Consider the following 16,143-nt stretch of genomic DNA (forward strand, 5'->3'; position numbering starts at 1 on the left):
GTGTAATTTCAGAATTGTTGGACTGCTTATTCTCCCGTTGTGATATAGGCGAATCTTCACACTTCAAAAATGTTGAACTATTTCAGAATAGTCCATTTCAAAAATGTTGGAGTGTTTATTCTCCCGGTGTGATATAGGCGAATCTGCCCTACCCCCTTATAAGAATATACTTAGCTAAGTCTAAATTGGAAGCCCTTTCTTCCTTTCAGCAGTCAATACAGAAAGGGGAGGATGGAGAGTCTGTCTCCAAGCCTTACTCCATCCGTCCAGACTCCCCACCTAACAGATCTGCTCTTTGGGTAGCTTTTCCCTAAATCCCTTCAGATTTGCCTTGCAAAGCCAAGAGAATGCAAATATAAACTCTTATCTTCCACCCCTTTTGCTACACAAAGTGGCAAGTCCTACGCACTGTCCTGACTGTCCTGAAGCTCGCTTGTTTTTCTCAAGAGACGCAGTAGAGCGCTTTCACATCCGAGCTGAGGACACGCCCCCTCTTGTTTCATCAGTGAAGCGTCCATCCCAGGGAGGCCTGGTCTGGAAGGAGCCCCCTGCTGGTTGCAGTTTCCTACCACAGGCAAGGTTGCAGTGAGCAGTCTCCTGTGTGCATCCTCTTCTATGCCTGCCTGAGGCCACAGGGTGCATTCTCAGAAAAGGGATCATGCATTTGTAATTTTTTTTTTTTTTCGGCCGCACCACACAGCTTGCGATATCTCAGCTCTCCGACCAGGGATTGAACCCAGGCCCTCAGCAGTGAAAGCACAGAGTCCTAACCACTGGACCACCAGGGAATTCCCCACGTACTTGTAATTTTTGATGGATGAGACACAATCCCCTCCATAATGGAAATACCAGTTCACATCCCACCAGCAACATTCCACAGTGCCTGTCTCTCCACAGACCAGCTGACAGAGCGTGGTATTAAAAAATAGGATTTTTGCCAGTGCAGTGGATGAAAACGTGTTTCAGGGGTGCTTTCTGTCCATGATGCCCACATTTTTTACTGGATTCTTTCTCTTTCTTTCACCTTATTTCTAGGTGCTCTTTTTTTGTATTAGGAACTTTTATCATGGCACCCTACTCCAGTACTCTTGCCTGGAGAATCCCATGGGCAGAGGAGCCTGGTGGGCTGCAGTCCACGGGGTCGCTAGGAGTCGGACACGACTGAGCGACTTCACTTTCACTCTTCACTTTCATGCATTGGAGAAAGAAATGGCAACCCACTCCAGTGTTCTTGCCTGGAGAATCCGAGGGATGGGGGAGCCTGGTGGGCTGCCGTCTATGGGGTCGCACAGAGTCAGACACGACTGAAACGACTTAGCAGCAGCATCCCTGTTTTATCATATGAACTGCAAGATTTTTTTTTTTACATTTGTCATTCAGAAAAAATTAGCCTACAGTGGTTTTTTTCCTTTCCATGCAAAAGTTTAAACAGTGTTCGAGCTCAGTGGTGTCCAGCTCTAGGCGATCCCGTGGGCTGTAGCCTGCCAGGCTCCTCTGTCCATGGGATTCTCCAGGTGACAACGCTGGAGTGGGGTGCCATGCCCTCCTCCGGGGGATCTTCCCGACCCAGGGACAGAACCTGTCCCCTGTGTCTCCAGCATTGCCGGCGGGTTCTTTACCACTGAGCCACCCAGGAAGCCCTTAAAGAGTGGAGTGGAACATACTGGTCTCATCGCCGGGCCTTCTAGACATCAAGTCACAGGCTGGCGATCCAGGGACAGCGATGGGACAGCGATGTCCTCCAGGGGGGAGCACTCCCAAGCCTCCAGGGGGGAGCACTCCCAGGCCTCCAGGAGCCCCGGGCAGGCCCAGGGCCCAGACTGCCCGGCAGCTCCTTGGGTTCTCAGGGGCTGGCTGCCTTTTTTCTTTTCTTTTCTTTAAGCCTCATTTCATGGGAACAGGAGCACTGTAAGTATCTCACAAATCCATTTAGCGAGAACAGAGGGAACAGAATCGGGAGCGGGCTTCTGTCGGGGAAACATAATACGGTCAGGCCTGTGCCTGCAGCACCCGCGGCCCCGACGCTGTGACTTGGGCTGCAGTTCTCCGACCGCCCAGAGGGGGCAGCACTGACAACGGAAGGCGATGTGCTTCCCGGTGTGGGTGGGCTCTTCTGTGTACACGTCACAGTTTTGTTTTGTCTTGTTAGCAATAGAGTGGTTTCACTTTTATTGTCAAAGTCCACCATTTATTAGGCTGCACATCTGCAGCAGATCAATTTTTAATTTATACTTATTAAAAATTTTTTTTGTTTATTTTTTTTAATGGAGGAAAGTTGCTTTTCAGTGTTGTGTTGATGTTTAAATGGCACTTATCACAGCCTAGGACTTCCCTGGTGGCTCAGACGGTAAAGAATCTGCCTGAAATGCAGGAGACCCTGGTTTGACCCCTGGGTTGGGAAGATCCGCTGGAGAAGGGAATGGCAACCCATTCCAGTGTTCTTACCTGGAAAATCCCATGGACAGAGGAGCCTGGCAGGCTACAGTCCGTGGGGTCACAAGGGATTGGACACAACTGAGCGACTGACAGCTTCACTCCCATTGCAGCCTAGCAGTTTATGAGCTGTGTCCCGAAACTGGGACAGGAACTGGGAGGTCTTTGGACGTCCCTGAGTAAGTAAGGATGTCCATCTTGGCTGTTCCTCTTGCCTCGGATGCAGCATTCTAGGAGTCCTGGGGCTGTAAGAATCGTGCAGAAGGGGTTTAAGAATCCAGCAAGCTTCTGCGCTGGCCAGAGTGGCTCCCTCTGAGGCAGCTCTTTTAGCCCTGTGGCGTTAACAGTGAAAACACGCACTTAGCCCTAACAATGCCAGGCTTGGAGTCCTTATGGGTGGAGACACCAAAGAACAGAATTTAAGAGACTTGCCCCAAACTACCCACCCAGGATGTGACCGAGCTGGAATCTGAACTCAGGCAGCCCGACTCCAGGGCGCAGGCTCCTCATCAGTACACAGGGTGTCTCAGTCAATGACTGCTGCTGCTGCTTAGGCACTCAGTTGTGTCCAACTCTTCTGCAACCCTATGGATTTTAGCCCGCCAGGCTCCTCTGTCCATGGGATTCTCCAGTCAAGAATACTGCAGTGGGTTGCCATGCCCTCCTCCAGGAGATCCTGCATTGGCAGGCACATTCTTTACCACTGAACCTCCTGGAAAGCCCTCATTTAATGACTGAAAGTGAAAGTGAAGTTGCTCAGTCGTGTATGACTCTTTGGGATCCCATTGGCTGCAGCCTACCAGGCTCCTCTGTCCATGGCCCTAATCACTTAATGACTACTGCACACCTCAGAAGAGATTGAAAGGGAGGACAGGAAAAGACAGTTAAGAAGGAATAGAGGAAGAAAACCGAGCGACTTTGATACCACTGCCTCGGCTACAAGTGCTGGCCACTGTTAAGAGGGTGGTTTCTATTTCCATGAACAGAGGAGCCTGGCAGGCTGCAGTCCATGGAGCTGTAAAGACTTGGACACAACTGAGCGACTAACACTTTCACTTCCTATTTCTGGAGAAAGCTGGGCCAGGGAACTGGATCCCAGTGTTCCAGGTTCAGCATCTGAAACCACCCTAACTCTAAGATCTGGGGCAAATTGCTTCATTTTTACTTATTTCTCTTGTTCTTGTTGTGGTAAAAAGTGCATAACATAAAACTTAATGTTAATAATACTGCTCTGTTTCCCAGTGTGCAGTACAGTGGCTTTCAGTATTCACAGTACTCGACAACCATCACCATGGCCTACTTGCAGAACTTTTCCATCAGCCCAAGCAGCAACTCCATTCTCATTCAGCGATAACTCCCCATTCTTCCTCCCCTAGACCCTGGTAACCACTGTGTACTTGCTGCCTGTGAATTTGACTGTTCTGCGTACCTCGTGTGCGTGGAATTGTACTCGAGTTGTCCTTCTGTGTCTGGCTTATTTCATATAGCATAATAATCTGCTCGAGGTTCAGCCACATCTAGTGTGACTGAATTCCTTGTGAAGGTTCAGTAAGATCCCGTTGTGCACATGTTCAGTAGTGTTCTGTTGTAAACTTGCTCACTAATAATCCACTGTACTCATGGTCCACCTTTTGCGTACCCACTCACCTGCTGACGGACCACTGGATTGCTTCTTCCTCTCACCAGTGCTGCCGTGAACACCGGACCTGAGCCCTGCTTTCAGTTCTGGAGTCGGTACCTCAGAATGCAATTGCTGGGTCTCCTACCAAGTCTGTGTATAATACTTTGAGGAACTTCCAAACTCATTTTGTTTTCAACCAGGAGACATTTTCCCCTCATTTGGGAAATGCATACCCCAGGCATACACTTCCTAGTCATTTCCTGGGCCAACGAGCAGAGATATTCCAGCCTCTTCTCCCTGAAGTGTCAGCCTTGCCAGAGTCCAGTCTGTGCAGCGCTCACATGGCTGGAGCCACAGGCCCGCACTCGGGTGCCCCCTCACCTCCCCTGGACTGGGCGCCCGGGCACCAGCCCTTCCGTCCATGTCACTTTCCACGTTTGTTCCCTTCATAGTTTCTCCTTCTCCACAATAGAAGTCCTATGAGGGTGGAGGTGTTTTTTACTCTAGTTGTCTATTATATCCTCAAATCATAGAACAGTACCCAGCACACAGAAGGTACTCCAGAAGTAAGAGGAAGTGCCAAGTCTTTGTATGCATCATCTCACTGAATCCTTAACTCTGCGAAAGGACACTTATCCTTGCTTCGTACCCCCGAAACAGGACCAGAAAGTTTCAGTAACTTCCCCAAGGTATCACAGATGGTAAAATATAGATTCTGCATGTGATCCGCACAGGAATGGAACAGACAGGCAGCAGCGTGCCGAAGGACACGGGTACTCCTCAGCCACCCACGAGCTGTTCTTGAGACCCCAGGGAGGCTGCCCTGCCAGTGGGCACACGCCCCTGCCCCTTCCTGGGTCTGGACTTGCCCCAGGGCACCACTGTCCTCAGGGCCCAAGGAAGCGCCCCCCACTCCTCTGTCCTCAGTGGGGACCTTGTCCTTAAGGCCCACACGGAGCCCGGGCTAGGGAGCGAGCCTGACCGGAACGTTACGGCAGTGCCAGGGTCATGACACACACGGGGAGGATGGCGGGGTCCTGGGGCTCAGGCCTGCACCCTGGGCTCCCCATCGCACCCCCGGCCGCGCTGCGTGCTGGCCTCGAGTCAGCAAGCTCACGGCCCCCAGCGCTCGCCAGGCATGCCCCCTTCCCCTCACCGTCTTAGTCGTTTGCTGTCTTCCAGAACAGAGAGCCGCAGGCCGGGTGACTTCAACAACAGAAGTTCACTACGTCACTTTCTGGCGGCTGGAAGGTCCGGCTGAAGGTGTGGCAGGCTGGTTCCTTCCAGGGCCCTTCTCCTTGGCCTGAGGATGGCTGTCTTCTCCCTGTGTCTTTTTTTTTTTTTTTTTTTTAATTATTTATCCATTTCTGGCTGTGCTGAGTCTTTGTTGCTGCTTGGGCTTTTCTTCAGTCGAGGCGAGCGGGGGCTCCTCTCTTGTTGCAGAGTGCAGGCACGGACTTCGGTAGTTGCATCTCCTGCGTTCTAGCTCTCAGGCTGAGTAGTTGTGGTGCACGGGCTTCGTTGCCCCGAGGCACGTGGGCTCTTCCCGGACCAGGGATCGAACCCATGTCTCCTGCATTGGCAGGCGGATCCTTTACCAATGAGCCGCCAGGGAAGCCCCTCCCTGTGTCTTCACGGGGTCTTCCTTCTGCGTGTGTCTACATCCTTATCTCTTCTTTGGAGGACACTTGTTGAATTGAATCAAGGCCCAGCCTCATCACCTCATTTTAATTTAATTACCCCTTTCCAAATACAATCTCCTGAGGTGCTGGGGGCTAGGACTTCAACAGACAAATTTGGGAGGCAACACAGTTCAGCCTGTGACAGCTCGGCCAGAGGAGCAAATTTCTCCTCTCTCCTGGAAGTGAAAGATTTAGCTCCGAGTTGCAGCCAAATCCGTGGCCTCTTCCAGAGACAATGGCTAATGCCATCTCTTGGTTTCGGTTTCTCCTCTTGAGGGAGATTCTCCAGCCATGTGGTTATGAGCAGAAGAAAGTGTGTCCACGGGGCACGGTGCACTAAAGCAGCCACCATGTTGAAAAGCTGTAAAATTCTGTGTTTCAAAAATGCTTCCAGAGAATACGGGTTACAGGATGGTGTGTAAAGGGGTGTGGGGTCAAGAGATGGGGTGTCGTAAACAGAAGCCTGTCCTCAGCCCAGAATTCCACTCTTGCTGGAGTCTCAGACCCTGATTTTAATGCCATGAATGAAGCCGTCACCTGTCCTGTAAGAGTAGACACTCCAGCTTCACACGTGTCAATGTGGCCCACAAAACCCAGGTTCTTCCTCTCCTGGAGCCGTAAATTAAGGTCCGCTCTGCGCTCATCTGCTCGCCAGGTCTTGGCAGCCTTCTTTGGACCTTGGGGCTCTTTGAGTACTTACAGTCTTTGTTCAAATAAGCAGCCTCCTGATGGCTGGCCCCCATGCGAGGCCCACATCTGGAAACCATCCCTGGTCTTGGCCCAGGCGTTCAGGCCTAGGGGGTGTGTGTGCGTCAGGTAGAGCCCGCCCGGGGATCCACACGCCAGGCCCCATGCAAGGCAGAGGTCTTGGGGGCTGGGGGCTGGGTTTGGAGACCGTGTGTTCGGTTGAATCCCAACGGGCTACCTACCAACAGTACCACATGGGTGTTCCCATCCTACCAGCCTTCCTGGTTTCCTGGTAGGGCCCAGTGACAGGCTTGCCACTAACATCCAGCCTGCAACCCGCCTGCCTCGAGGCATCTCACTGGTGCCGCCACCATGGCTTGGCCCGTGGAGGGAAGTGGATGTCTGAGACTGGGACTGGGTCTCTCCATTAGGGGATTTATACCTGAGATTCATGCTGCAGGCGTGAGGATGAATAGTTTGTGCAACACAAAGTGCTTAGTTCAGTGGGGGCTCAGATTCTTAAGGAAAACCCTGTGCTATAAAGCCAACAGTATAATACAGCGTGACCTAATTTGGAGCAGTGGCACCTGTCCAAGGACAGGCCCTGCTCACTATCCTGGAGGCTCAGTGAGCATCAAAGAATAGTTTATGTGCAGGAAGCAGGTAGCGTTTCTGGGAGGACCAGAGTTTGCGCAAATGCTTGTAACAGGTATCTGTGTCAAGCTGCCAGCCATTATTGACAGATTTGACGGCTGACTGGTCCTCTGAGCCAAGAAGGATCCTCACTCATATGTGTGCCTGGCCTGACCTGTTGGTTTTCGGTTTTATTGTTGTTGAATGCATTTTACAATTTCCCAAGAAGAAAATTGTAAAAATCCTGAATATTTATTGGAAGGACTGATGCTGAAACTGAAACTCCAGTACTTTGGCCACCTGATGCAAAGAGCCAACTCATTGGAAAAGACTTTGATGTTGGGAAAGATTGAAGGCAGGAAGAGAAGGGGATGACAGAGGCTGAGATGGCTGGATGGCATCACTGACTCAATGGACATGAGTTTGAGCAAGCTCCAGGAGTTGGTGATGGCAAGGGAGGCCTGGCGTGCTGCAGTCTATGGGGTCACAGAGTCAGACATGACTGAGCGACTGAACAAGATAAAACAAAAAAATTATTCCTCAAATTCCAACCTCAGAGATAACTGTTGTTAAACACTTTGATTTCTATATGCTGAATCTTTTCTCATATGTATGTATAAATACTTTCTAAAATAATCAAAGACAGTCATTCTGTAATTTGTGGTTCAGTTGCTCAGTCGTGTCTGACTCTCTGCGACCTCATGGACTGCAGCACGCCAGGCTTCCATGTCCTTCACCATCTCCTGGAGTTTGCTCAGACTCATGTCCATTGAGTTGATGATGCCATCCAACCATCTCATCCTCTGTCATCCTATAATACTGTTCTAGAAACTCCTTTTCATTCAGTAGCTCATGATGTTTCCATGTCAAAAGCTTACAGCTGCCTCAGTGGTCTTAAGAGGAGCGGTACTGCCACCTAGGAGAGGACTAGAAACCAGCGGAGGCATTTTCAGCCGTCACAGTCAGGGTGGGATTGCAGAGAGGTGGGGAGGGATGTGTAGCTGGCACTTAGAAGGCAAGAGACCAGAAATTAGGTGTTCTGCAAAGCTTAGTCCAGCTCAGATTTTGAATGTCCTGGTGGATATTTGCAACAATGGGAAAAAAATCTTAAAATGATTTCAGCCCAACTCCTTTTTACGTATAACCACAAAGCTTTTTGGCCTGGTTTTAGTATACACTGAATTTTGTAGCAATGCAACTAATGAGTTTGGTTTTGTTTATACTTTTTACTATGAGTTTTCAACTCCACCGTTTGGAAAACCTCATCAGCAACAGGAGAGCCGCTCCCAGCGTCTGAGTCAGTATTCTGGCCGCCTGGGTCTGTCTGTACCGTGGTCACTGCATCTGTAGTGCGTGTGCACACGGGGAATCCCAGGGGTGTTAGTGGTGAAGAACCCGCCTCTCAGTGCAGAAGACACGAGAGGCGTGGATTCAGTCCCTGAGTCGGGAGGATCCTCTGGAGGAGGGCATGAGGGCACGACATCCCACTCCAGTATTCTCGCCTGGAGAATCCCATGGACAGAGGAGCCTGGCGGGCTCGAGTCCATGGGGAAGCAGCTTGGCGTGTGTACACAGCACAGGGTAACACACTTACCAGCCTCTTACGTGCAACGTCAGATGCAGAAAGTGTCTACAAGCACAGTGGTCCTTATCTTGCTTCTATTAAGTCCAGCTTATTTAAAAGCAGAGTCGAGCATCTGGTTTCTTCATTATATCTTCAAATGTAGCTGCGCCTAGAAATTTGCAAGTTGCAACTGTTATCTGTCAGCTCTGTAGCCCCTTCCAAGCCCTGCTCTCCATCTCCGGGGTCGGAAACCTCCAAGTTATATCTTCCAGATTCCTCCCCATCTGACTGCATTGAGCGTCTGCCAGTGGGAAACACTGGGGAGGCTGGAAGAGGAGCGCAGGGAGCCAGTGTTTCCCCGGGCTCCGGGCGGCGTGCTGCGCGTGGGGGCGGCCGCAGCGGCCTGGCCACGGGAGGCCCCGTGTTGCTCTCTTCACTCCTGCTTCTCCAGTTCCGGGGGTTGGTGACTCCATGTCGCTCCTAACCCAGGACCAGCCTGGCTTCCTCTGCTCTTCAGCCCTTCCCAAACCTTTATAACCAGTTCCCTGGATTAACTTACTTCTGTTTGAAATACCTAGAGTGTTTTGTTTTCCCCATTGGACATGAATGGATTAAAAATGCTTAGGATTTTTATCCTGTTTGACTTGTTTAATGTTATAGTCAGGCCCTTCTATCCCTTTTTAAGAAAAAAAAAAAAGCACTTACTTAGGTATACTGCCTGTGAATTTCATTTCAGGATAACAAAGGGGGATTGCAAAACATTTATTGCTTTAGAAAAGTAGTCTTGAGCTTGCTAAGAGTTGAAAGCAACCCACACCATCGTTCCACTTTCGCACGTCCCCTTGTCTGACATCGAGAATTATTTCAGACTTTCCATTGCACTAATGGAGCTTCTTCAGAAACCCTACTGCTTGGGTTTCCAAGGCATTTCAAAACTTTAAGGGCACCTGTTTCTAATAGAACTAGTTCTGTTGCAAATATCATCTCCATCCTGGATGTGAGTTTTCATAAAGAAAGGCCAACAAAAATTGCACTTGCAGAATACATGCTCCCCCATAAGAGAAGCCACCACAATGAGAAGCCTGCTACCGCCACTAGAGCGTGGCCCCTGCTCGCTGCAACGAGGGAAAAGCCTGCGCAGCAATGAAGATCCAGCACAGCCAAAAATAAAAATAAGTAAAATCTTAAAGGTCACAACAGAATGAAAATATTTAGAACTAAACAGTAACTAAAAATTATAAAATTATGTACCAAAACGTACCAGATGCAGCTAAGTGGTGCTTAGAGAACAACTTACAACTTTAGATGTTTTTGTTAGGAAATAAAATCTAAAACTTAGTAAGAAAAAGAGCCAACTTAAGACTTACCGGAAGGGGATATATGTATACTTGTGGCTGATTCACGTTCTTTTAGAACAGAAACCAACACTATCATAAAACATTTATCCTCCAATTAAAAATAAATAAATAAAATTAAAAAAAAAAAACGAAAAAGATTTAGAGGGAAGAAATAGCAGCATAAACCCAAAGACAGTAGAAAGATAATAGAGGTAAAACGGTAATGAATGAAATAGAAAAACAAATACCACGTATTGATGCGTATATGTGGAATCTAGAAAAGGGTACAGATAAACTTGTTTGCAAAGCGGAAATAGAGACACAGATGCAGAGAACAAATGTGGGGTGGACTGGGGAACTGGGATTGACCATGTGTAAAATAGATAGCTAAAGAGAGCCCAGCACAGGGAACCCTGAAAGCAAGTGAAAGTAAGTCATTCAGTCGTGTCCGACTCTTTGCGACCCCATGGGCTGCAGCCCACGTCCATGGGATTCTCCAGGCAAGAATACCGGAGTGGGTTGCCATTGCCTTCTCCAGGGGAAATTCCCAACACAGGATCTTTCTGGGTCTTCTAGACACAGGGATCAAACCTGGGTCTCCCGCACTGCAGGCAGACTCCTCACCGTCTGAGCCACCAGGGCTCCTGGTTTAGCACAGGGAACTCTGCTCAATGCTTTATGATGACATATGTGGGAAGGAAATCCAAGGTAGAGAGGACATGTGTACATATAGACGTGCAGCTGATTCACTTTGCTGCACGACAGAAACGAGCACAACATCGTAAAGCGACGATAACTCCAATAAAAAATTAATTAAAATTTTAAAAAGAAATTAATGAAATAGAACACATGTATGAGAGGATCGACAAAGTTGTTTTGGGGTAGGGGAAACAAGAATCTAGCGATATTTATCCAGAAGAAAAGAAAACAAACACGAATAGACCGAATTAGGACTTTGAAAGGGTACTGTGAGCACCAGTGAAGCAGAGCGAGCCAGCTCGATGGAGGGTGTTACAAGCAACAGCGAGTGATCTTGTTGCCCGCCAGTGGCTTAGATACAGCCATTCCTTCTTTGATAAAACGTTTGAATTCAGTTCAGTTCAGTTCAGTCGCTCAGTCGTGTCCAACTCTTTGCCACCCCATGAATCACAGCACACCAGGCCTCCCTGTCCATCACCAACTCCCGGAATTCACTCAGACTCAACGTCCATCGAGTCAGTGATGCCATCCAGCCATCTCATCCTCTGTCGTCCCCTTCTCCTCCTGCCCCCAATCCCTCCCAGCATCAGAGTCTTTTCCAATGAGTCAACTCTTCGCATGAGGTGGCCAAAGTACTGGAGTTTCAGCTTTAGCATCATTCCTTCCAAAGAAATCCCAGGGCTGATCTCCTTCAGAATGGACTGGTTGGATCTCCTTGCAGTCCAAGGGACTCTCAAGAGTCTTCTCCAACACCACACTTCAAAAGCATCAGTTCTTCAGCACTCAGCCTTCTTCACAGTCCAACTCTCACATCCATACATGACCACAGGAAAAACCATAGCCTTGACTAGCTGGACGTTTGTTGGCAAAGTAATGTCTCTGCTTTTGAATATGCTATCTAAGTTGGTCACAACTTTCCTTCCAAGGAGTAAGCGTCTTTTATTTATTTATTTTTTTTAGTTTAATTTTATTTTTAAACTTTACAATATTGTATTAGTTTTGCCAAACATCTAAAGGAATCCGCCACAGGTATACATGTGCTCCCCATCCTGAACCCTCCTCCCTTCTCCCTCCCCATACCATCCCTCTGGGTCGTCCCAGTGCACCAGCCCCAAGCATCCAGTATCGTGCATCGAACCTGGACTGGCAACTCGTTTCATACATGATATTATACATGTTTCAATGCCATTCTCCCAAATCTTCCCACCCTCTCCCTCTCCCACAGAGTCCATAAGACTGTTCTATACATCAGTGTCTCTTTTGCTGTCTCGTACACAGGGTTATTGTTACCATCTTTCTAAATTCCATATATATGCGTTAGTATACTGTATTGGTGTTTTTCTTTCTGGCTTACTTCACTCTGTATAATAGGCTCCAGTTTCATCCACCTCATTAGAACTGATTCAAATGTATTCTTTCTAACGGCTGAGTAATACTCCATTGTGTATATGTACCACAGCTTTCTTTTTTTTTTTAATTTTATTTTATTTTTAAACTTTACAATATTGTATTAGTTTTGCCAAATATCAAAATGAATCCGCCACAGGTATACCTGTGTTCCCCATCCTGAACCCTCCTCCCTCCTCCCTCCCCATACCCTCCCTCTGGGTCGTCCCAGTGCACCAGCCCCAAGCATCCAGTACCGTGCATCAAACCTGGACTGGCGACTCGTTTCATACATGATATTATACATGTTTCAATGCCATTCTCCCAAATCTCCCCACCCTCTCCCTCTCCCACAGAGTCCATAAGCCTGATCTATACATCAGTGTCTCTTTTGCTGTCTCGTACACAGGGTTATTGTTACCATCTTTCTAAATTCCATATATATGTGTTAGTATACTGTATTTATGTTTTTCCTTCTGGCTTACTTCACTCTGTATAATAGGTTCCAGTTTCATCCATCTCATTAGAACTGATTCAAATGTATTCTTTTTAATGGCTGAGTAATACTCCATTGTGTATACGTACCACAGCTTTCTTATCCATTCATCTGCTGATGGGCATCTAGGTTGCTTCCATGTCCTGGCTATTATAAACAGTGCTGCGATGAACATTGGGGTACACGTGTCTCTTTCCCTTCTGGTTTCCTCAGTGTGTATGCCCAGCAGTGGGATTGCTGGATCATAAGGCAGTTCTATTTCCAGTTTTTTAAGGAATCTCCACACTGTTCTCCACAGTGGCTGCAGTCACCATCTGCAGTGATTTTGGAGCCCCCAAAAATAAAGTCTGACACTGTTTCCACTGTTTCCCCATCTATTTGCCATGAAGTGATGGGACTGGATGCCATGATCTTCGTTTTCTGAATGTTGAGCTGTGTGGATCACAATAAATTGTGGAAAGTTCTGAAAGAGATGGGAATACCAGACCACCTGACCTGCCTCTTGAGAAATTCGTATGCAGGTCAGGAAGCAACAGTTAGAACTGGACATGGAACAACAGACTGGCTCCAAATAGGAAAAGGAGTACGTCAAGGCTGTATATTGTCACCCTGCTTGTTTAACTTCTATGCAGAGTACATCATGAGAAACGCTGGGCTGGAAGAAGCACAAGCTGGAATCAAGATTGCCAGGAGAAATATCAATAACCTCAGATATGCAGATGACACCACCCTTATGGCAGAAAGTGAAGAGGAACTAAAGACCCTCTTGATGAAAGTGAAAATGGAGAGTGAAAAAGTTGGCTTAAAGCTCAGGGTCTGAATTAGCTGATCTCAAACAGAAAGCAAAATGCAGTGCTGCTTATTAGCTAATGATCATTTTGTGAAAACACAGATTCTGACTCATTAGGTTTGGGTGGCACCCAAGAATCTGCATTTCTTTTTTTCCTATTCCTACGTTTTGTTTAATTTACTTATTTACTTTTATTGAAGTGCAGCTGATTTGCGAGGTGGTGTCAGTTTCTCATGTACAGCGAGGTGATGCAGTTACACACATATATATCCTTTTCAGACTCTTTCTCATTACAGATTATTACCAAGTATTGAATACCGTTCCCTGTGCTAAACTATATGGTGGGTCCTTGTGTATTTATCTATTTTCTATGTAGTAGTGTGTGTATCCATTAGTCCAAACTACTAATTTATTCCCACCCTTTCCCCTTTGTTAATCATGTTTGTTTCCTATGTCTGTGAGTCTATTCCTAAGTTTTTTAAATAACAAAATTATATTTGAATATGTAGTCTATGAATTTTACATAAGAATTTTTTTTTTCATTTTATGGTGTATTTAACTATTGCCTTGGCTTTATGGCAGATTCTTTTTTTAAAAAAACATTTCAAGTAAACTTTATTTATGGATGTTGAAATGTGAATTTCTTATAATTTTCACATGTCATAAAATAATAATCTTTTTTGAATAAATATTCAGCTACTCAAAATGGTAAAAAGCCTCCTTAACAATGGGCCATACAAAAATAGGGGATGGGCTGGGTTTGGCCCATGGCTATTGTTTGTTGACTTCTGATCTAAATCAGTGCTGCTCAAACTTTTAAAAATGATCTTATTTATTTATCCTTGGCTGTTCTAGGGTCTTCATTGCTGTGCGGGCTTTTCTTGAGTTGTGTTGAATTGTGGTTCACGGGCTTCTCATTGTGGTGACGTCTCTTGTTACACGGCATCAGTAGCTGCAGATGTGAGCTCTGCACTTGAGGCTCCCAGGCTCTAGAGTGCAGGCCCATCAGTCGTGGTGTACGGGCCTAGCTGCTCCACGGCATGTGGGATCTTCCCACACCAGGGGTTGAACCTGCGTCTCCTACGTTGGCAGCAGGTTCTTTACCACTGAGACACGTGTGTGTGTGTGTGTGTGTGTGTGTGTGTGTGTGTGTGTGTCCTAAGTCGCCTCAGTCGTGTCCAACTCTTTGCAACCCCGTGGACTGTAGCCTGCCAGGCTCCTCTGTCCATGGGATTCTCCAAGCAAGAATACCGGAGTGGGGTGCCATTTCCTTCTCCAGGGGAACTTCCCCACCCAGGGATGGAACCTTGTCTCTTCCGTCTCCTGCATTAGCAGGCAGGTTCTTTACCACTAGCGCCACCTGGGAAGTCCTGACACCAGGAAAGCCCTCAAACTTTTTTTTTTTGGATGTGTAATTGATGTACAAAATTGTAACTTTCAAATGTACAACATAGTGATTCACAATTTTTAAAGGTTATATTCCACTTATAGTTATAAAATATTGGCTATTTTCCATGTGCTGTACAGTATATCCTTGCAGCTTATTTGCTTTATACTATGACCAACCTAGATAGCATATTAAAAAGCAGACACATTACTTTGCCTACAAAGGTCTGCACAGTCAAAGCTATAGTTTTTCCAGTGGTCATGTGTGGATGTGAGAGTTGGACCATAAAGAAAGCTGAGCGCAGAAGAACTGATGCTTTTGAACTGTGGTGTTGGAGAAGACTCTTGAGAGTCCCTTGGACTGCAAGGAGATCCAACCAGTCCATCCTAAAGGAAATCTGTCCTGAGTGTTCATTGGAAGGACTGACACTGAAGCTGAAACTTCAATACTTTGGCCCCTGATGCAAAAAAGTGACTCACTGGAAAAGACCCTGATGCTGAGAAAGATTGAAGGCAGAAGGAGAAGGGGCCGACAGAGGATGAGATCGTTGGATGGCATCCCCGACTCAATGGACAGGAGTTTGAGCTCATGTCCAAGCTCCAGGAGTTGGTGATGGACAGGGAAGCCTGGCGTGCTGCAGTCCATGGGGCGCAAAGAGCTGGATGCAACCGACTGAGCGGCTGAGCTGAGCTAGTGGTGTGGGGCTCTCAGTCCCCTCCTCCTGTCTTGGCCCTGCGCCTTTCTCTCTCACTGGCAACCACTGGTTTGTTCTCTGTGAGTCTGTTTTTTTGTTACATTCACTGGTTTGTTATATTTTTCGGATCCCACGTATGTGATGTCACACAGTGTTTGTCTTTCTCTGGTTTGTTCTCTGTGAATCTGTTTTTTGTTATATTCACTAGTTTGTATATTTTTCGGATCCCACGTATGTGACGTCACACGGTGTTTGTCTTTCTCCGACTTATCTCACTAAGCAGAACGCCCTGCGAGTCCATGCATGTTGTTGCAAATGGCAAACTTTCTTTTTCTTTTTTTGGACTGTTGTGTATATATACACCACGTCTTCTTTATCCACTCCTCTGTTGATGAACATTTAGATTGCTTCAGTATCTTGGCTATTGTAAGTAATGTTGCTATGAATATTGGGGTGTTGAAGTATTGTTTTTGTTTTTTCCAGAAATATATACTGGCGGCTACAATCCATGGGGTACGTAGAGTTGACATGACTGAGCAGCTCACAGCTTCGCTTACACCCAGGAGTGGGGGCTGGGTCACCTGTAGTGCGACTGTTGGCTTTTTAGGAGCGTCCATGCTGCCCCCACGGTGGCTGGACCAGTCTGCCCCGCCAGCAGTGCCCAGGGCTCTCCTTCACATCCTCACCAGCGCTCGTTGTCTGTGGTCTTTTTGATGATGGCCATTCTGACAGGT

Source organism: Bos indicus, chromosome 24 (assembly GCF_029378745.1).
Source record: "Bos indicus isolate NIAB-ARS_2022 breed Sahiwal x Tharparkar chromosome 24, NIAB-ARS_B.indTharparkar_mat_pri_1.0, whole genome shotgun sequence".
NCBI classification, from domain to species: domain Eukaryota; kingdom Metazoa; phylum Chordata; class Mammalia; order Artiodactyla; family Bovidae; genus Bos; species Bos indicus.